The sequence below is a fragment of the Babylonia areolata genome, chromosome 17 (assembly GCF_041734735.1).
Source record: "Babylonia areolata isolate BAREFJ2019XMU chromosome 17, ASM4173473v1, whole genome shotgun sequence".
In the NCBI taxonomy this organism is placed as follows: domain Eukaryota; kingdom Metazoa; phylum Mollusca; class Gastropoda; order Neogastropoda; family Buccinidae; genus Babylonia; species Babylonia areolata.
Window position 1 is genome coordinate 815,416 of NC_134892.1, and position 23,652 is coordinate 839,067.

Here is a 23,652-nt window from a genome sequence, read left to right on the forward strand (position 1 = left end):
TCGCCAGGCCTGGGTTAGCATCACGAGGTGATGTGTTGCAGACCAGTAAAAGTCACGCTTCGAGCCAGACAAGAGAAAGGACAGGCAGATTCAGACGGAGTTGGAACAAAACAGCAGGGATTCGATTATAAACAAGTAGCAAGATCGAATCAGACGTCAAAGTTGTAAGAAAAATATATATACATATATATATATATATATATATATATATATATATATATATATATATATATATATATATATGCTGAGGATGATAAACAAAATATGCAAATGAAAGCCAAATCTGGAAAATGTTCTATGGATACAGAGCTAAACCTAGCAGACTTGTTCGTACCACAGCTGGCCTGAGGAAATACTACTCAGTTTAGGCACTGCTTGCCCTGACTGGCTGAGCAGATGCAGTTGGCAGATGCGTCTTTGTAAAGCGTTTGCCGCGAAATTCCACAGACAGAGCAAACCGATCGGCCCAGTTTGCATCAATCTGACAGTATATATCATTATATGACAACAAATACAGTGTTATCACGCTGATTCGTGTTGTATCGTAACACAAACCCGTGGGACAAAACCTGCCAGAAATGAACCAACTCCACGAAACAAGAATCAACAGTTGTAAACGTAGCTCGCCATGTTTGCTGACTACAGAAACCGACACAGATCAACGAGTATCAGACCCTATGGACAGAACGAACGTCTCCTTACCAGTCACACTAAAGACGTACCTGTCAACATCGAGCGGATTGACTAGGTCTATTTATAATACGAATTATTTCCTCTTTTGTTTTTTTGTTCTTTTTATTATTATGGTTACTTACATGTCCAAGTCATAAAGTACACAATACCAAAATCTAATATCCACCACAATCTTTTGAAATGTTCGTGTATACTGCTCGTGGATACTTTGGACCAGGACAAGGAGTTTCCATCCACAACGTTTCAGTTTCAGTAGCTCAAGGAGGCGTCACTGCGTTCGGACAAATCCATATACGCTACACCACATCTGCCAAGCAGATGCCTGACCAGCAGCGTAACCCAACGCGCTTAGTCAGGCCTTGAAAACAATGAATTTCAATCTTTCGTTTCTTACCTTCAAAACCAAATTCAGCGAAAAGCGTCTCGCCAAGAAAATCTAGAGAACAAAAGGAAGCAAAAGGCACCGCAAAAGTAGGATATATGAGTCATTATGAATTACATAACACAAACACAATTTCTTTCCACTTTACGGGCATCGTTATCAGGCCACCGTTTATCTCTGTACTCCCGTCAACCAAGTCCAGTTCATGACGCCTAATTGATAGTTTTCGTCATTCTAATGGCTAGAGACGTCATAATAGTCCTTGTTTGTTACGTATTTTTCGTGACGTTAGTATGCCTGGATGTGTTTCTTCGACTCGCCTGTGTAAAGTCAGTAGTGTAGGATAATGTATGATGTATGTATATGCATGTCTGCATGCGTGCAGTGTGTGTGTGTGTGGGGGGGGGGGGCATCGTAATATAATGAGACTAATACTGCAATAATATTCTTTCTTTTTTCTTTTTTTTTCCCAATAAACGGGTGTGTGTGGAATCAGAATCATATTTATTTGTCATGAAAACCGTGTGAATGGTCCACACACACACACACACACACACACACACAAAGAAAGAAAGAAAAAAAAAAGTGTGTGTGCGCGCGCGTGTGTGTGCGCGTGCGCCCACGTCCTATATCTGTTGCTCGGATCTATGATATATCATTATTCAACATCGCAATGTATTGTTTGTTCACATTTGCCACACACACACACAAGTCGAAAAAAAAGAAGTCTGCTCTTTCTCACATTCTGCCTCTCTCCATCGCCACTGCTGCTCGTGTCACACGGGTGGCAAGTGTCGTTATTACCCTGTGAGTGTTTGACACTAAATGGAACTGAAGAGTCATTTCCACCAACTATCACATCAGTGAATATTACTACAACACGACGGAAAAGTTGATTCATCTTGTGCCAACTGTCTCACGAAATCCCTATCTCCATCAACCACCATTGTAAATTCCAACTTATTCCGAGAACATTTCAACTCAGGGGAATGTAGTCTATTCTCTCCGATTTCTTTTGGTTCCCTATGTTTAGTGCCTAACATTACCCGACACAGTAACATTTTAGACAGGGAGGAAAGCCTACCATAAACATATCGCTTAACTATCCATAGTAGCATTCTTCAGTCATCAACACAGACATCCTACGGCCTGTCCTGACCTAACTACTGCCTATGTTGACTTAGAATCTAACACGTCACTTACCTCTTGAAATCATCATCTAGCTGCAGACCTGTCTTCTAAGGGTTTGTTCAGGTCTCTCTCTCGGTCTGCTCTTCGAGTCTGCTCCTGGGGCCTGCTCTTTTGGGGTCTCCGTGTTCAGCCTTATATATAGCCCAGAACTGACCAATCTCCCCATTCGTATTCTACGTTAATGAAAATAATCACTCCCCTACATCTCTGGAGCCTATTCATTCGCCTGCCGTCCGGCCGCATTATCTCCGCTGGGAGTAAACCCGTCGCTGGGCTTGCCTTCTTTGTTTCTTTGTGTTCTCGCACACCTGTCCAGCCTACGGACCTCACTTAATAATCCTATTGCCTTATGCCCACACGTGCTGGACCGACAGGCCTCGGAGTGTGTGAGTCCATTTGTACCCAGCTGACCCTGTGGTGATCTGATCTGTTAATTGCTGTACTGCCTGGGTCTGTCCGGACATCAGTCATGAAGAAGGCTGGCTTCAGTTATCGTTTCCACGCTCATTGCCATCTGCCCTTCCTTGTTCCCAGAGCTTCAGAGACTGCTATGGGCAGTGTGATACTCGCACCTTTGAAGAGCCAATCAGCTTGGAGACACAGTCCATGTGACGCGCCTCTGCTATATCATGCGAGCACGCAACTCTCAAGCGGTCCACTGTGGAACTCCACATTTTCCACCAGTGGCGTGGAATAATGTGACGTCATCAAGTCACCTGACTTCAGGCAGACGGCTCAGAGTCAACACCACTTGTCCTACTCATGTGTGTAATCGTCTCTTTTGTCAAAATGGAAAAGACCGTTTGCAGCACGTTAAATTAATGTGGCCACACACACACACACACAGAGAGAGAGAGAGAGAGAGAGAGAGAGAGAGATTCGACTACTATAACGGCACTCACCTTTATCAATGAATTTCAGCTCTCTCTCTCTCTCTCTCTCTCTCTCTCTCTCACACACACACACACACACACACACACACACACACACGCTGTATCGATTATATACGGCACTGTCACACGCATACACACCTTAATCCATTTCTACACGGCTCTCTCTCTCTCTCTGTCGCCTATATACGGCACTGTCACACACACACACACACACACACACACACACACACACACACACACAAACACACACACACACAAACACACACACACACACACCTTTATCCATTACTATATGGCTCTCTCTTTAAGCGCGTTGGGTTACGCTACTGGTCAGGCATCTGCTTGGCAGATGTTGTGTAGCGTATATGGATTTGACCGAACGCAGTGATGCCTCCTTGAGCTACTGATACTGAATCTCTCTCTCTCTCTCTCTCTCTGTATCGACTAAATACATATTATACATACGGCACTGTCACACACAGACACACACACACACACTATCAGAACAGTGACCACTATCATTTTATGTAGCTTATGCCGCTGTCAGAACAGTGACCACTATCATTTTATGTAGCTTATGCCGCTGTCAGAACAGTGACCACTATCATTTTATGTAGCTTATGCCGCTGTCAGAACAGTGACCACTATTATTTTACAACGACCAGTCGGCTCCCATTGGTGTGCCTGACCTGACCATCAAAAACCAGCAGGGACAAAACCGGTCGGGACAAAACCAGCAGTGACAAAACCAGCGGTGACAAAACCAGTCGGGAGAAAACCAGCAGTGACAAAACCAGTCGGAACAAAACCAGCAGTGACAAAACCAGCAGTGACAAAACCAGTAGCGACAAAACCAGCAGTGACAAAACCAGCAGTGACAAAACCAGTAGTAAACAAAACCAGCAGTGACAAACCAGTCGGGACAAAACCAGCAGTGACAAAACCAGCAGGGACAAAACCAGTCGTGACAAAACCAGCAGTGACAAACCAGTCGTGACAAAACCAGTCGGGACAAAACCAGCAGGGACAAAACCAGTCGTGACAAAACCAGTCGGGAGAAAACCAGCAGTGACAAACCAGCAGTGACAAAACCAGCAGTGACAAAACCAGCAGTGACAAAACCAGTCGGGACAAAGGGGCATGGACAAAACCAGTCGGAACAAAGGGGCAGTGACAAAACCAGTCAGGACAAAGGGGCAGGGACAAAACCAGTCAGGACAAAGGGGCAGGGACAAAACCAGTCGGAACAAAGGGGCAGTGACAAAACCAGTCAGGACAAAGGGGCAGGGACAAAACCAGTCGGAACAAAGGGGCAGTGACAAAACCAGTCAGGAAAAAGGGGCAGGGACAAAACCAGTCGGAACAAAGGGGCAGGGACAAAGCTCGGCTTCCATTGCCGCATTCCGACTTAAGCCGCACGCGCGACGTCTGGTGACCCACGTGTGGCCCCTTTCAGTCCTCACCAGTTATTTCCCTTCTTCCCACAGAGCTGCACGCACATCGTCAACTTTGTCGGCGTCTGTCCCGAGTATCTACTGGGGAAGGTTTTTTGACTCACTTGTGAAAACAAAGTGAGTCTATGTTTTAACCCGGTGTTCGGTTGTCTGTCTGTGTGTGTGTGTGTGTGTGTGTGTCCGTGGTAAACTTTAACATTGACATTTTCTCTGCAAATACTTTGTCAGTTGACAGCAAATTAGGCATTAAAATAGGAAAAATTCAGTTCTTTCCAGTCATCTTGTTTAAAACAATATTGCACCTCTATGCAAACTGCATTTACTGTTATATTTATATTTTTTGTATTCTCTAAACTTGGCACTTTGATGTGATATTCTGACCCAACAGCTAGAGCAGTCATTATTATCATTTTTTGTTCAAACAGGAACTTCTTTTGCTAAGCACGGAAGTTTTATTTATTTTGCAAACGTTTTGGTGCAGATAGTAAAAAAGGGAAATTGCTCTGTAATTAATGCTAGGGGACTTAATTTGCTTTAAACTCATCTTTCTCATCTTAAACATTACATTTTGAAATTATACTCAATACAATAAGCTTGGATTTTTTTTAAAGTGTATCACAAGTGAGTCTTGAAGGCCTTGCCTCTCTTGTTATTTGATATTTCATTTATCTATTTATTTATTAGCACTTAACCATGGCGGACTTTTCGAGGAGTCGGCCACGAGTCCTCATTGAGCTCAGTGTACTCAGTGAGCTCAGTGTACGGTTTCAATGCTGTGTGGGATCGGGATGGCCTTCTGTTTCTCGCCCCGCTGTTATCAAGTTAGATGCAACGTCCGAGGTTCCTGGGTTCAATCCCGGCCAGTGACTGGTGGCTTCGGGTGGCGGAGAGTTTTCACACTTACTGCCGGGGTGTAGAAATGTCTGGCCGATACCGGCTGTGTGCACGTCAAACCGATACCGGCTGTGTGCACGTCAAACCGATACCGGCTGTGTGCACGTCAAACCAATACCGGCTGTGTGCATGTCAAACCGATCCCGGCTGTGTGCACGTCAAACCGATACCGGCTGTGTGCACGTCAAACCAATACCGGCTGTGTGCATGTCAAACCGATCCCGGCTGTGTGCACGTCAAACCGATCCCGGCTGTGTGCACGTCAAACCGATCCCCTCTGTGTGCATGTCAAACCAATACCGGCTGAGTGCACGTCAAACTGATACCGGCTGAGTGCACGTCAAACCGATACCGGCTGTGTGCACGTCAAACCGATACCGGCTGTGTGCACGTCAAACCGATCGGGTTCTTTATTTATTTAATAACGTTATTTTATTTCAATACTTTTTCTTTATTCATTCAGTTTCATTCATTCGCTTATTCATTTGCTTTACTTGACTTATTTTACTACTTATTCCTCCACCACTCCATTGTAATTTAAGGAAACGCGGAGGAATTCTACCTTTGATAGCCTGTGTTGGTTTTAACTGGAGCCATGTCTTACCCCCCACCCCACCCTCCACCCTCTTTTAGTTATTTCAAGTAAGTCTAGATAAGATTATTATGACCCCCATATCAAGTACGATGTGGGGGTTGTGGTGGGGTGGGATGGATAATTCCAGGGTGGGGGCGTTACTTGGAAACTACCACACCGGCACTGTAAAGAGTTCAAGTTGTATTGTGTGGATGGCGGCAACACAGGGGAAGAGCAGGTGATGTGCCCCTAACACCCCCCTCCCTCACTAATCCCCCTCCCCACCGAACTGCCGGTCACCCCGGCTGTATCGTCGCTGGAGCGACAGGAGGGGTGATGGTGGTGGTGGTGGAGACAGAGGGAGGGGTGGAAACCAGGTGGCTTTGAGAGGCTGGGGGGTGGGGGGGGGGGGTAAGGGGAGTTGGATGTGGAGTTTGCGTGAGTGGATACATATAATAATATTCAATTATTGGATTATTTATAGCCCCCTCCTCCTCTTTCAGCTGGGAGACAAGTCAGTTACTGAGACGCGGCACAACTGAACTGGACTGTTGAGTGTTATTTGGGATGTGTGGGTGGGAACGGGAACGACTGTTGAGTGTTATTTGGGATGTGTGGGTGGGAACGACTGTTGAGTGTTATTTGGGATGTGTGGGTGGGAACGACTGTCGAGTGTTATTTGGGATATGTGGGTGGGAACGACTGTTGAGTTTTAGTTGGGATGTGTGGGTGGGAACGGGAAGGACTGTCGAGTGTTATTTGGGATGTATACCCCGGGTGGGAACGGGAAGAACACGTGACGGAGGATGGGAGGAAGGAGTGGAGCTTGGTGCGAGGGTTATATCGACAGGGATGAATAGGGGAGGAGAGGGGAGGAGAGGGAAGAGGGGAGGAGAGGGATAGGGGAGGAGAGGGATAGGGGAGGTTGGGGGGGAAGGGGGTGGAGCGGAAAGCTTCAGTCACTGTCACGTACAGTTCGGGGCTGGGGAGAGAGAACGGGGGAATTGGAGGGAGAGAGGGTGTTGGTGCGGGGTGGTGGGGGGGGGGGGGGGGGGCGGTGGACAGATGTGTATGAATCTGCCGCCTCCTCCCCCTGTCTCCCCCACCACACCCCGCACCACCACCCCAGCCTTCAGTCAAATTTAGCAACCAGTGCAGCAGGCGTCTTTCAGGGAAGTGGGCGGGAAGGGGAGACAGGGTGTAAATTCCGAGGAGAAGGGGGAGAGAGGGCAGAGGAGGAAAGTGTGTAATGTCGATATCACACACACACACACACACAGAGAGAGAGAGAGAGAGAGAGAGAGAGAGAGAGAGAGAGAGAGTTTCCATCGGTACAATATGATATCAGCCTGTCCATCGGTACTCAGTCTGTTTCGGTCGGCACTATAGTATATGATATCAGTCTATTTCGATTGATACTATATTATGATGTCAGTCTATTTCGATTGGCACTATATGATATCAGTCTATTTAGAATTCTGATTGGAAATGTAAGGCAGTTTTCCGGGGTGTGTAGCGCTCAACGGCTCGTTCCAGAGACCGACATTCACAAGCCTAGTTACGCTAACAGCAAAGTGAGAGCTGCATGATCAACAGTTACATTACTCTGCTGCAGAGCTGCATGATCAATAGTTACATTACTCTGCTGCAACAGGAAGTCATTCACAGCTCTGTCTCCGAAATTAGGAGGCAAGATTGCACTGGGGGCTGGCTGGACTTCCGGAACCATCCCAACGTTGACTGGCTTAAAACCCGTTTGGCCGAGAGAGGCGGGATGTAACTTGGGCAAGACACTCCACTATATTCAAACCCTAACCAAGAGAGTCGGGGAGGCTGTTGCATCCTTCTGTCCTGATGGTCTAGGTCGGACATGACTGTCTTAAGGACAAGTTTTCCTGATTTCAAGTTTTACTTACTCTTCACTGCAGTGCCGTGTTTGACGGTGGTCACCAAGCGGACGGTGGTGGTCAACAGACGAGCAGGTCCGGTGTGTCAACTGTCTCCGTGTGCACAAACCTGAAGATCAAACAGAACGCAAATTGAGGATCCCGTCAATCTACGACACCGTTCGGTGACTCGAGTTACGGTAGCAACAACCTAACCAGCATACACATCCCTGAAAACATAGTAATGGCTGCCTACACGGTGGGGTAAAGGAAAAACAAAATTCATACACGTGAAAAAATCTCACAATGCGATTGAAAGAGGGAGGTGCAGCTGATGGAAAACACCAAAAAAACCCAAAAAACCCAAAAAACCCACCACATCATGGCCACAACTTCTCTCAAAAGGCAAAAGAAAAAAAAAAGTAAAACAAACATTTCGTGAAGTTATATTAATTGTGATTAAACCCCAAATAAGGTGGCAACAGTACAGAAATAATATGGTCACAATTCCAGCTACGCAGAAGGAACAGTGGCTAAAACATCCGAGGAACTTGGTAAAACATATTTTCAAAGAATATTCACAAATGTAAGTATAATTCTGGTTCACAAAATCCTTATATTCACCGTTATCCAGGTTTTCTTTTTAATCACGTGTGTGTGTGTGTGTGTGTGTGTGTGTGTGTGTGTGTGTGTGTGTGTGTGTATGTATGTGTGTGTGTATGTATGTGTGTGCGTATGTGTGTGCGTATGTGTGTGTGTGTGTGTATGTGTATGTGTGTGTGTGTGTGTGTGTGTATATATGTGTGTGTGTGTATGTATGTATGTGTGTGTGTGTGTGTGTGTGTGTGTGTGTGTGTGTGTGTGTGTGTGTGTGTATGTGTGTGTGTGTGTGTGTGTGTGTGTGTGTGTGTGTGTGTGTGTGTGTGTGTGTGTGTGTATCAAGAGTGGTTGTCTTCTACATAAGTTCACCAAAGGACACCACTTTTATTGCCGTGGGTTCTTTTTCAGTGCGCCAAGAGCGTGCTGCACACGATACCTCGAATGTTCGTCTCATCCGATTGACGAGATTGTCCAGTGGAACTTGGGAGAAAGGGCGACAGCGGGACTGGAACCCAGACCCTCACAAGCACTGTGTTGGCAGACAAGCGTCATAACCATTCTGACACCTTCTGATTTGCACGTCCTTTTTTCCGTTCACAAGGACAAATACTGCACTGAAGAAATGTTTGAGGTAGTGCAATGTTTTGTTTTCATATCTGTTGCAAGGTTAAAAAGGAAGGCCATACTGTCTCTTCACTTGTTGCCACTGCTGTGTGCCCTCGTGGGGCGCTGGTTCCATTGCTCTGTGCCCTCGTGGGGCGCTGGTTCCATTGCTCTGTGCCCTCGTGGGGCGCTGGTTCCACTGCTCTGTGCCCTCGTGGGGCGCTGGTTCCTTTGCTCTGTGCCCTCGTGGGGCACTGTTTCCATTGCTCTGTGCCCTCGTGGGGCGCTGGTTCCACTGCTGTGTGCCCTCGTGGGGCGCTGTTCCACTGCTCTGTGCCCTCGTGGGGCGCTGGTTCCACTGCTGTGTGCCCTCGTGGGGCGCTGGTTCCATTGCTCTGTGCCCTCGTGGGGCGCTGGTTCCACTGCTGTGTGCCCTCGTGGGGCGCTGGTTCCACTGCTGTGTGCCCTCGTGGGGCGCTGGTTCCATTGCTGTGTGCCCTCGTGGGGCGCTGGTTCCACTGCTGTGTGCCCTCGTGGGGCGCTGGTTCCACTGCTCTGTGCCCTCGTGGGGCGCTGTTCCATTGCTGTGTGCCCTCGTGGGGCGCTGGTTCCACTGCTGTGTGCCCTCGTGGGGCGCTGTTTCACTGCTGTGTGCCCTCGTGGGGCGCTGGTTCCATCACAAGTCATTTCCTGTCGCGGAAAGCATCGCCGTCGTCTGCATAGATCTCCTCATGGACACTGAACATCAATCTCCTCGTGGACACTGAACATCAATCTCCTGGTGGACACTGAACATCAATCTCCTGGTGGACACTGAACATCAATCTCCTGAACATCAATCTCCTGGTGGACACTGAACATCAATCTCCTCATGGACACTGAACATCAATCTCCTCATGGACACTGAACATCAATCTCCTGGTGGACACTGAACATCAATCTCCTGGTGGACACTGAACATCAATCTCCTCATGGACACTGAAACGGATGTAATGGTTAGTTCACCAGCTTCGTCAGCTGTTCTGACATCACTTCTTGCTCCACTCCACGAATGTTCCGGGTTCTTCCGCCAACTCCGACCTGACCCACCTCGTTCTCTCCGACCTGACCCACCTCGTTCTCTCCGACCTGACCCACCTCGTTCTCTCCGACCTGACCCACCTCGTTCTCTCCGACCTGACCCACCTCGTTCTCTCCGACCTGACCCACGTCGTTCTCTCCGACCTGACCCACCTCGTTCTCTCCGACCTGACCCACCTCGTTCTCTCCGACCTGACCCACGTCGTTCTCTCCGACCTGACCCACCTCGTTCTCTCTCAGTCCAAGTTGTTTCGGCAGACCCACTGCAGTGGCCAGCAACTCACCTCGCACTCAGCTGATGTCTGCTTCCAGCCACACACAGTCAGCTGATGTATACAGTCAGCTGATGTCTGCTTCCAGCCACACACAGTCAGCTGATGTCTGCTTCCAGCCACACACAGTCAGCTGATGTCTGCTTCCAGCCACACACAGTCAGCTGATGTCTGCTTCCAGCCACACACAGTCAGCTGATGTCTGCTTCCAGCCACACAGTCAGCTGATGTCTGCTTCCAGCCACACACAGTCAGCTGATGTCTGCATCCAGCCACACACAGTCAGCTGATGTCTGCTTCCAGCCACACACAGTCAGCTGATGTCTGCTTCCAGCCACACACAGTCAGCTGATGTCTGCTTCCAGCCACACACAGTCAGCTGATGTCTGCTTCCAGCCACACACAGTCAGCTGATGTCTGCTTCCAGCCACACACAGTCAGCTGATGTCTGCATCCAGCCACATACAGTCAGCTGATGTCTGCTTCCAGCCACATACAGTCAGCTGATGTCTGCTTCCAGCCACACACAGTCAGCTGATGTCTGCATGGCAGATGTGGTGTAGCGTATATGGATTTGTCCGAACGCAGTGACGCCTCCTTGAGCTACTGAAACAAAACTGCTTCCAGCCACACACAGTCAGCTGATGTCTGCTTCCAGCCACACACAGTCAGCTGATGTCTGCTTCCAGCAACATGCCCGTGCTTTCTGTTCCGCTGCCTACTTCAGGAAGTGACGACCAAGTTTCCCGGCAGCTGCTGTCTGCTGTGCTTCCACACAAACACCATCCACTTGATCTCTTCTGTCTGCTGTGCTTCCACACAAACACCATCCACTTGATCTCTTGATTTGCAAATGGAGCCTGTTTCTGGCCAGTGGTCTGTTCATGCACATACAGCAGATACACTTCAGCTCCACCGCACTGACAATCCACTGCTGTTGAAGATTTTAACCTGCATGCAGTTGACTTCAGCGATTCCAGCTGTTGTCTCGTTCGTCAGCTCATAACAATGAAGGTTAAAATCCCGGGACCGCGTTTCGGGACTCTAACCTGCCTGCAGTGCAGAACAAGATTCTATTTCTAACCTGCCTGCAGTGCAGACCAAGATTCTATTTCTAACCTGCCTGCAGTGCAGACCAAGATTCTATTTCTAACCTGCCTGCAGTGCAGACCAAGATTCTATTTCTAACCTGCCTGCAGTGCAGACCAAGATTCTATTTCTAACCTGCCTGCAGTGCAGACCAAGATTCTATTTCTAACCTCCGCAGCAATGACGATCACTCCAGAAAAGCGGAGGGGCTGCAGCGAGAGAGTTTGGCGTTCTCTGGCCTTTTCGCCCGCCTTTCTACGGCCCCGCTAAACCAATGGAAAAAGCGAGGCTGGCCCTCACTTCAACAGCTGCCAAGGCGTCGCAGTAACTACGGTGGATGCCACATGTCCCAGAGCCAGCCAATCACAGGCAGCGCCAACACTGCACGTGGCGACTCGCGCCAAACGGCCCGCGGCACGCACCAATAGTGTTTACGACCCAATTTTGGCTGAGTCCTGAAGGTCAAGTTTGTTCCAGTGACGGTCGTGTTGGTGGTGAGAACTGTGGGGTAGTATGTGTTCGTATTGGTGGGGTGGAGGTGTGTGTGTGGGGGGGGGTGTTATTGTGGTTTATTCTTTCGGGGTTGTGGTTGTTGCTGGGGGGTCGTTGTGTTGACACTCGAGCATTGTGTTGACACTCGAGCACTGATGTTATTTGGGAAGGCAGACCCTTCTTTGGCGGCGAGAGGGATGGGACGGCAGGGGAGAGAAACAGGGATACAATCCTTGATTACCTAATACTGACAGAGGGGCAACTCCCACAAGATGGCCGCCAGTTCGCCCTCACTGGACTGCTCGCCTTCACCGCCTGACGCTGCCGTCTTTTTGTTTTTGTTTTTGCTTTTGTTTCTTTCTTTTTTTGATTTGTTTAAAGCCAGGCGCTGAGTGTTCTGACTGGGACAGTTCCTAAGCTGAGAATGATTGATGGCATGACAGGGGATAGACAGGGGACAGAAGGAGGGATCCTCAACCATCTGCTCACCTCCCCCTCAACCATCTGCTCACCTCCCCCTCAACCATCTGCTCGCCTCCCCCTCAACCATCTGCTCGCCTCAACCATCTGCTCACCTCAACCATCTGCTCGCCTCCCCCTCAACCATCTGCTCACCTCCCCCTTAATCTGTTCGTTTAAGCCACACTCTGACAATGAGACTGACAGGAGTTTCTTTCCCACAAACTATCTTCAGTCAGAGCAACAATGCAACGTGACAGTAAAGAGACTTGGACACTGGTGGACAGAGAGTGGCACGTAGAAAAGCAGAGAGCAAACACCTCTAGAGTCTTCCAGACAAGGTCAGTTTCAGGTACTCGAAGGGGCGTCACTGCGTTCGGACCTCTCTCTCTCTCTCAAAAACGCAACGTGGTACAACACATCTGCTAGCAAGATGCCTGACAGCAGCTTAACCCAGTGCGCTTTTCAGGCATCCAGTGCATCTTGTGCACCTATCAGAGTGCATCTTGTGCACCTATCAGAGTGCATATTGTGCACCTATCAGAGTGCATATTGTGCACCTATCAGAGTGCATATTGTGCACCTATCAGAGTGCATCTTGTGCACCTATCAGAGTGCATCTTGTGCACCTATCAGAGTGCATATTGTGCACCTATCAGAGTGCATATTGTGCACCTATCAGAGTGCATATTGTGTATTGTGTACCTATCAGAGTGCATATTGTGTATTGTATATTGTGTATTGTGTACCCATCAGAGTGCATCTTGTGCACCTATCAGAGTGCATCTTGTGCACCTATCAGAGTGCATCTTGTGCACCTATCAGAGTGCATCTTGTGTACCCATCAGAGTGCATCTTGTGTACCTATCAGAGTGCATCTTGTGTACCCATCAGAGTGCATCTTGTGTACCTATCAGAGTGCATATTGTGTACCTATCAGAGTGCATATTGTGTATTGTGTACCTATCAGAGTGCATATTGTGCACCTATCAGAGTGCATATTGTGTACCTATCAGAGTGCATATTGTGTACCTATCAGAGTGCATATTGTGTATTGTGTACCTATCAGAGTGCATATTGTGTACCTATCAGAGTGCATATTGTGTACCCATCAGAGTGCATATTGTGTACCCATCAGAGTGCATATTGTGTACCCATCAGAGTGCATATTGTGTACCTATCAGAGTGCATATTGTGTACCCATCAGAGTGCATATTGTGTACCTATCAGAGTGCATATTGTGTATTGTATATTGTGTATTGTGTACCTATCAGAGTGCATATTGTGTACCCATCAGAGTGCATATTGTGTATTGTATATTGTGTATTGTGTACCTATCAGAGTGCATGTTGTGTACCCATCAGAGTGCATGGGTACAAATGTTGTGTACCCATCAGAGTGCATGTTGTGTACCCAGAGTGCATACTGTGTACCCATCAGAGTGCATACTGTGTACCCATCAGAGTGCATACTGTGTACCCATCAGAGTGCATGTTGTGTACCCATCAGAGTGCAGTCTGCATACTGTGTACCCATCAGAGTGCATACTGTGTACCCATCAGAGTGCATACTGTGTACCCATCAGAGTGCATACTGTGTACCCATCAGTGCATACTGTGTACCTATCAGAGTGCATATTGTGTACCTATAGTATCACACGGGTGAAAAGCGTCGCTACTATCCTCTGAGTGTTTTACACAAAATGCAATTGAAGACTCATGTCTACAAACGATCACATCAGTGAATGTTATCACACGACGGAAAAGTCGTCGATTTCTGTGCCAACTGTCTCACGAGAGAATATCCCTATCTCCATCAACTGTAAATCCCACTTATTCCTAGAACATTTCAACTCAGGGGAATGCAGTCTGTTCTCTCTGATTTCGATTGGTTCCCAATGTTTGTTGCCTAACGTTACCCGATACAACAGGATTTCATACAGGGAGGAAAGCCTACCATCTAAGAGATGTGGAAAGGTAGAGAGTAGGCTCGAACCAACAAATGAATGACACACCACCTTCAAATAGATTGTGACGAGAGGGAATAATTTCACAACATATAACAAGTAACTAGTTCTGAAGACTCGATTCATTTCTAGATCCTTTGTTTATTCATTCACATATTCTCAACATTCTTGGGATAAACATCATATCACTTAACTATCCATGGTAGTATCACACGACGGGAAGTTCGCGTGTATTTCTATCACATGGAAGGTCCCGAGCTGAATTCATTGGCTAGTACGACATAGAGCACCAAGACAAGTCCAGAGACAGAGTGAGACGAGAAGAATTTCATCACTAGCTAACATTTCAAGCAGCAGCAAAGAGGTTCGAATATCCTCCTCAAACTTTCAGTCACACCCAGATGAAACAAGGTATTAACTAGCTAAACACAGACACAGACAGTATTCGAATTTCTAGCAACACGTTTATTGCAGCTACATTATTCTTGGCTTCATGCTAATTTATCATCATGCTAAAATATTCTCTGTCCTAACAAGAACATGGTAGAGGTCACACAGTGATACCTGTACACATATTGCAGGTGGCTAGCGCAGGCTCGGAGCTGAGGGGCTGAAGAGCGGATGGTGCTGGTCGTAAGAGAGACTCGGTGTGAGAGTTCCGGGGGGCTTGTTGGTAGCTGCCTATATAGTGGGGTTGGGGAAAAACATTAACTAATATCTAACGTAAACCGCGGCGTGTTGGCCCTTCTCTTGGAGAAGCCGTTGCCACCAAAACATTGTGACTGTAACTTGTCAGCTCAGTAAACTTTCCACCTTCGTGGGATCTCCGAACAGTGTACCAGAACTTGACTTTGTGATTCTTTGGTCAACCGACCATGGACTGAGGACCCTGCTGTAGTTTGCTTAACTTCTGAGTTTGACATGTTTGTGTTGTGACGTATACTGCCCGGCATTTACAGTATGACATTTATTGGTCAATTGTGGTAAACCAGGATGCTTCTTGCCAAACCCAGCCTTTTCAATTTTACTGATTAAAACAGGTTTGACGTTACTAATGGTGTACACTTTAAAATACCTATTTTGCCTCTTGTGATAGTAGCATTCTTCAGTCATCAACATAGACATCCTACGACCTAACCTAACCTAACTACGGCCTGTGTTGACTAAGAATCTAACACGTCACATACCTCTTGAACTCATCATCTAGCTGCAGACCGGTCTTCTAAAGGTTTGCTCTGGCCTTTCTCTTCGGGTCTGCTCCTGGGGTCTGCTCTGGGGTCTTTGTGTTCAGCTTTATACATAGCCCAGAACTGACCAATCAGTCTCCCCATTGGTATTCCACGTTAATGAAAAATAATCACTCCCCTACATCTCTGGAATTTATTCATTTGCCTGCCGTCCGGCCGCATTATCTCAGCTGGGAGTTACACATCACTGGCTTGCTTTCTTTGTGCTCTCGGACACATGTCCAGCATAACGGACCTCACTATTGCCCGATGCCCACACGTGCTGGACCGACTGGTCTCGGAGTGTGTGAGTCCATTTGTACCCAGCTGACCCTGTGGTGATCTAATCTGTTAATTGCTGTACTGCCTGGGTCTGTCCCGACATCAATCATGAAGAAGGCTGGCTTCAGTTATCCTTTCCACGCTCATTACCATCTGCCCTTCCTTGTTCCCAGAGCTTCAGAGACTGCTACTAAACGCACTGGCAGTGTGATATACCTGTCAGAGTGCTACAGAATTTTGCCAGAAGGACAACACTTCAGTTGCCATGGATTCATTTTCAGTGCGCCAAACGCGTGCTGCACACGGGACCTCGGTGTATCGACTCATCCTAATGACTTTACGCTCAGTTTGATTTTCCAGTCAAACTTGCGATACAAGGCGAGAGCGGGAATTGAACCCAGACTCTCTCGGAATCCCTGTTATTGCCAACCCTTCCCCCCTCCCCCCCCACCTCCCATCGGTTCTTCTCTCTCTCTCTCTCTCTCTCTCTCTCTCTCTCTCCAGCCCACGGAGTTGAACAGGACTGTAATTACTGAGCTCCATGCTCAAGCCCCGGCCCCGGCGGTTACTTTGGCGCAAAGAAGGGACGGTAGGGCGGGAGGTGGGAAGGGTACGGAAGAGGGGGTGAGAGGTGGGTAGACCTGACTGAAGGGATAGGGTGGGGGATGAGGTGGTGAGGGAGGAAGGGGGGGGGGAGGAGCGTTAAAGGTGGGTAGACCTGACTGAAGGGATAGGGTGAGGGATGAGGTGGTGAGGGAGGAAGGGGGGGGGAGGAGCGTTAAAGGTGGGTAGACCTGACTGAAGGGATAGGGTGGGGGATGAGGTGGTGAGGGAGGAAGGGGGGGGGAGGAGCGTTAAAGGTGGGTAGACCTGACTGAAGGGATAGGGTGGGGGATGAGGTGGTGAGGGAGGAAGGGGGGGGGGGAGGAGCGTTAAAGGTGGGTAGACCTGACTGAAGGGATAGGGTGAGGAATGAGGTGGTGAGGGAGGGGGGGAGTGGCAGAAAGACAGAGAGCCTTTTATTGAAGTACTTCCTCCAAGTTTCTCTGCTACGTTCAGGCTCTTCGGTTCAACTTGAAACGGGGGATGGGGTGGGGATGGGGGGTGGGGTGGGGATGGGGGTGGGGTGGGATGGGGTGTGTGAATAATGAGGGGCAGTGTTGTCTTCATCCAGCTGCGGAAGAGAACGGAGACATTCCGCTTTCAGAGCCCATCACTCGCACACACACACACACACACACACACACACAGAGCACGCACTAACAGTTCTCAGTTCTGAGTTCTCACACACACACACACACACACACACACACACACACACACAGATGAATTATTAAGTGCCGATGTACGCAGATGTGATTGTGTGTGGGCGGAGGAGGGGCTGAGTGGGCCAGTGAGGCCACAGAACTCTTCAGCTGCTGGTCCGCGTTCACCTTCATTTCTGCTGTTGGCCTTCACTCGTACTATCGAAGAGAACGCACGTTGTGTTTTGATTTTATCTTTTACATATTTGTTTCTTTATTTATGTATTTTTCTTGTTCATTTATTTGCATGCATGTTTGTTATTTCGGTTATTTACATGAAAGGAAGTGCATCCCATTTATCTTTCAGAAACTTTTTTTTTTTAAATACCAGTTACACATGCGGAATACTGTGAAAAATATTGATTGATCATACTCTCTGTGTGTGTGTGTGTGTGTGTGTGTGTGTGTGTGTGTGTGTGTGTGTGTGTGTGTGTGTGTGTGTGTGAATTTAATAATAATAATAATGACTATGAGTGATGTCAAACGGCGATTCTCTCTCTCCCTCTCCCTCCCTCCCTCTCCCTCTCGATGAATGATATCAAACCATCAGCAACTCTCGATGAATGATATCAAACCATCAGCAACTCTCGATGAATGAGCCGACGCTGGAACTGCGACGGACGAACCCGGGTGTGGCCGTGTATGGGGGAATCTAAATGAGCGGCGTGGGAGTAATGCCACTGAAACGGTGCAGATGATGGGGCAGCAAAACAAACAAAAAAGAACAACAAAACAAAACAAACAAACTCTCGATGAATTATATTAAACCATCAGCATCTCTCGATGAATGATATTAAACCATCAGCATCTCTCGATGAATGATATTAAACCATCAGTAACTCTCGATGAATGATATTAAACCATCAGTAACTCTCGATGAACGATATTAAACCATCAGTAACTCTCGATGAATATTAAACCATCAGTAACTCTCGATGAATGATATTAAACCATCAGCATCTCTCGATGAATGATATTAAACCATCAGCATCTCTCGATGAACGATATTAAACCATCAGTAACTCTCGATGAATGATATTAAACCACCAGCATCTCTCGATGAATGATATTAACAGCATCTCTCGATGAATGATATTAAACCATCAGCATCTCTCGATGAACGATATTAAACCATCAGTAACTCTCGATGAATGATATTAAACCACCAGCATCTCTCGATGAATGATATTAACAGCATCTCTCGATGAATGATATTAAACCATCAGCATCTCTCGATGAACGATATTAAACCATCAGTAACTCTCGATGAATGATATTAAACCACCAGCATCTCTCGATGAATGATATTAAACCATCAGCATCTCTCGATGAATGATATTAAACCATCAGTAACTCTCGATGAACGATATTAAACCATCAGTAACTCTCGATGAATATTAAACCATCAGTAACTCTCGATGAATGATATTAAACCATCAGTAACTCCAGATGAACGATATTAAACCATCAGTAACTCTCGATGAATATTAAACCATCAGTAACTCTCGATGAACGATATTAAACCACCAGCAGCTCTCGATGAATGGTATTAAACCATCAACAATTCGTTTTTAACTTATTCTCTCTCTCTCTCTGTCTCTGCCTGTCTCTGTCTTCCTGTCTAGGAACTCGGGTCTATTGAGAGAGGACCGTTACATGTTATTGCAGCCCCTCTCTGTCTCTCCTGTAACAGAAATAATCACTGAAACTACCAACAAACGAACTCCATTATATTTGTGTCTGAACAATATGTATGTACGTGTGTGTGTGTGTGTGTGTGTGTGTGTGTGTGTGTGTGTGTGTGTGTGTGTGTGTGTATATATATATATATATATATATATATATATATATATATATATATGTCTCTCTCTCTCTCTCTCTGTGGCCGCCCGCAAAGAACTGACTGTCCACTACACATAACGCACTGTAATAACCAGTCCTCAAATAACGACCAGGCCCAGGTAGACAGTGTCCCCAGCAGACTTCGTCGTCGTCTTCATGAGCTGCACTCCCACGTTCACTCCCACGTTCACTCCCATGCACACGACTGGGCTTTTACGTGCAGGACCGTTTTTACCCCGCCATGTAGGCGGCCAGCTTTCGGGGCTTGCATGCTGGGTTTGTTTTTGTTTCCATAATCCACCGAACGCTGACATGGATTACAGGATCTTTAACGTGCGTATTTGATCTTCTGCTTGCGTACACACACGAAGGGAGTTCAGGCACAAGCAGGTCTGCACATATGTTGACCTGGGAGATCGGAAAAATCTCCACCCTTCACTCACCAGGCGCCATCACCGCGATTCGAACCCGGGACCCTCAGATTCAAAGTCCAACGCTTTAACCACTCGGCTATTGCGCCCGTCTGTCCCCCACAAACAAGGGCAGGCTCGAGTTCCATCCACTTCACGGCGACACGGACTGCGCCACTTTGGAGTGTCCGTGCAGCATCCTGCAGCACTTCACATCCAGCACCGCCTTGACATCGGGTCACTGATCGTTAACCGACAAACAACAGCCACTTACACACTTATGTTAAAGGCCCACACAGCAATCTCCAAAAATATAGGAGGAAACTCGCCCCTCTGTTTCTGTTCCGAGCGGCTCATATTACACACCCAACACCAGGTGGTGACCACTGAGGCAGATGCCATCCTGCCAGAGATCGACGTGGGGGGGATAAGGGGTAAGGGGGGAGGGGGGTAACGAGAGATGCAGCGCCGTCTATTAGTTCATTGTACACACACCACTGGTAGCGGTGCCATGTGCGGTAAATATCACTGAGAGGAAAGGTTTACACAGGAGGAAACGGAAGACGAAAGTGACGAAAGGGGGAAGGAAGGGGCAGGGGAAGGTATCGGGGGAAAGAAGGAAACATTTGTGGCCTGGCACAGATGATGAATGGCTGCAGTCTGAGGAGATACCGTCTTTAATTAGTATTTCACGATAACTTGCTCCTGCACTCAGCCAACGGAAGGGGGAGAAGGGAGAGAGGGTATGGGGAGGGGTGTTGGTGGGGATAGATGCCATGGAAGGGGGAGGGAGGTAGGAGCAGTGCCACTCTTCCCCCACAGGCGCCGGACACAGTATAACAGTTATAAATAACCACTCTTCCCCCACAGGCGCCGGACACAGTATAACAGTTATAAATAACCGCTCTTCCCCCACAGACACTGGACACAGTGTAACAGTTATAAATAACCACTCTTCCCACACAAGACCAGGACACAGTATAACAGTTATAAATAACCACTCTTCCCCCACAGGCGCCGGACACAGTATAACAGTTATAAATAACCGCTCTTCCCCCACAGACGCCGGACACAGTATAACAGTTATAAATAACCACTCTTCCCCCACAGACGCCGGACACAGTATAACAGTTATAAATAACCGCTCTTCCCAACAGACACTGGACACAGTACAACAGTTATAAATAACCACTCTTCCCAACAGACACTGGACACAGTACAACAGTTATAAATAACCACTCTTCCTCAACAGACACTGGACACAGTATAACAGTTATAAATAACCACTCTTCCCCAACAGACGCCAGACACAGTATAACAGTTATAAATAACCACTCTTCCCAACAGACACTGGACACAGTATAACAGTTATAAATAACCACTCTTCCCAACAGACACTGGACACAGTGCAACAGTTATAAATAACCGCTCTTCCTCAACAGACGCTGGACACAGTGTAACAGTTATAAATAACCGCTCTTCCTCAACAGACGCTGGACACAGTGTAACAGTTATAAATAACCACTCTTCCCCAACAGACGCCGGACACAGTGTAACAGTTATAAATAACCGCTCTTCCCCAACAGACACTGGACACAGTGTAACAGTTATAAATAACCACTCTTCCCCAACAGACGCCGGACACAGTACAACAGTTATAAATAACCGCTCTTCCCCAACAGACACTGGACACAGTGTAACAGTTATAAATAACCACTCTTCCCCAACAGACACCGGACACAGTATAACAGTTATAAATAACCGCTCTTCCCCAACAGACACTGGACACAGTACAACAGTTATAAATAACCACTCTTCCCCAACAGACACTGGACACAGTGTAACAGTTATAAATAACCGCTCTTCCCCAACAGGCGCCAGGACACAGTACAACAGTTATAAATAACCGCTCTTCCCAACAGACGCCGGACACAGTGTAACAGTTATAAATAACCGCTCTTCCCCCACAGGCGCCAGACACAGTATAACAGTTATAAATAACCGCTCTTCCCCAACAGACACTGGACACAGTGTAACAGTTATAAATAACCGCTCTTCCCCCACAGGCGCCAGACACAGTATAACAGTTATAAATAACCACTCTTCCCAACAGACGCCGGACACAGTATAACAGTTATAAATAACCACTCTTCCCCAACAGACGCTGGACACAGTGTAACAGTTATAAATAACCGCTCTTCCCCAACAGACGCCGGACACAGTATAACAGTTATAAATAACCGCTCTTCCCCAACAGGCACCACAGTATAACAGTTATAAATAACCGCTCTTCCCAACAGACGCCGGACACAGTGTAACAGTTATAAATAACCACTCTTCCCAACAGACGCTGGACACAGTATAACAGTTATAAATAACCACTCTTCCCAACAGACGCCGGACACAGTATAACAGTTATAAATAACCACTCTTCCCAACAGACACTGGACACAGTGTAACAGTTATAAATAACCGCTCTTCCCAACAGACACTGGACACAGTGTAACAGTTATAAATAACCGCTCTTCCCCAACAGGCACCACAGTATAACAGTTATAAATAACCGCTCTTCCCCAACAGGCACCACAGTATAACAGTTATAAATAACCGCTCTTCCCCAACAGACGCCGGACACAGTGTAACAGTTATAAATAACCGCTCTTCCCAACAGACGCCGGACACAGTGTAACAGTTATAAATAACCGCTCTTCCCCAACAGACACTGGACACAGTGTAACAGTTATAAATAACCGCTCTTCCCCAACAGACACTGGACACAGTGTAACAGTTATAAATAACCGCTCTTCCCCAACAGACACTGGACACAGTGTAACAGTTATAAATAACCACTCTTCCCAACAGACGCCAGACACAGTATAACAGTTATAAATAACCGCTCTTCCCCAACAGACGCCAGACACAGTATAACAGTTATAAATAACCACTCTTCCCCAACAGACACTGGACACAGTGTAACAGTTATAAATAACCACTCTTCCCCAACAGACGCCGGACACAGTATAACAGTTATAAATAACCGCTCTTCCCCAACAGGATGGTCATTATCTGAAGGAGAGTGGTCATTATCTGAAGAAGAGGGGTCATTTATCTGGAGGGGTCATGTGAAGTAGAGTGGTCATGTGAAGTAGAGTGGTCATGTGAAGTAGAGGGGTCATGTGAAGGAGAGGGGTCATGTGAAGGAGAGGGGTCATGTGAAGGAGAGGGGTCATGTGAAGTAGAGGGGTCATGTGAAGTAGAGGGGTCATGTGAAGGAGAGGGGTCATGTGAAGGAGAGGGGTCATGTGAAGGAGAGGGGTCATTATCTGATAGAGAGTGGTCATTATCTGAAGGAGAGTGGTCATTATGTGAAGGAGAGGGGTCATGTGAAGGAGAGGGGTCATGTGAAGGAGAGGGGTCATGTGAAGTAGAGTGGTCATTATCTGATAGAGAGTGGTCATTATCTGAAGGAGAGGGGTCATGTGAAGGAGAGGGGTCATTATCTGAAGGAGAGGGGTCATGTGAAGAAGAGTGGTCATGTGAAAAAGAGGGGTCATGTGAAGGAGAGGGGTCATGTGAAGGAGAGTGGTCATGTGAAGTAGAGTGGTCATGTGAAAAAGAGGGGTCATGTGAAGGAGAGGGGACATGTGAAGAAGAGTGGTCATGTGAAAAAGAGGGGTCATGTGAAGGAGAGGGGTCATGTGAAGGAGAGTGGTCATGTGAAGGAGAGGGGTCATGTGAAGGAGAGTGGTCATTATCTGAAGGAGAGGGGTCATGTGAAGGAGAGGGGTCATGTGAAGGAGAGGGGTCATGTGAAGGAGAGGGGTCATGTGAAGAAGAGGGGTCATGTGAAGGAGAGGGGTCATCTGAAGGAGAGGGGTCATGTGAAGGAGAGGGGTCATGTGAAGAAGAGGGGTCATGTGAAGGAGAGGGGTCATCTGAAGGAGAGGGGTCATCTGAAGGAGAGGGGTCATGTGAAGGAGAGTGGTCATTTCAAGACAAGGGTTGAGTCGTCCCAGGGTAAGTCCATGCTGGAGTCATGTCAGGACTAACCAAGATAAAA

At 47.4% G+C, this 23,652-nt stretch overlaps 1 protein-coding gene across 4 annotated transcripts in view; it reads right to left on the reverse strand.

The window, feature by feature from the left end:
• The window catches only part of LOC143291421 (uncharacterized), a 50,092-nt gene that overhangs the window by 6,967 nt on the left and 19,473 nt on the right, over positions 1 to 23,652 (reverse strand). For 2 of the 4 annotated variants that reach the window (XM_076601264.1, XM_076601263.1), the window contains exon 2: positions 7,998 to 8,097. The gene's annotated coding sequence lies outside the window, so the exon portion shown is untranslated. Of the gene's footprint in view, positions 1 to 7,997; positions 8,126 to 11,781; positions 11,856 to 23,652 lie in introns of those variants that run through there. The other 2 variants (XM_076601261.1, XM_076601262.1) reach the window with 2 other exon arrangements.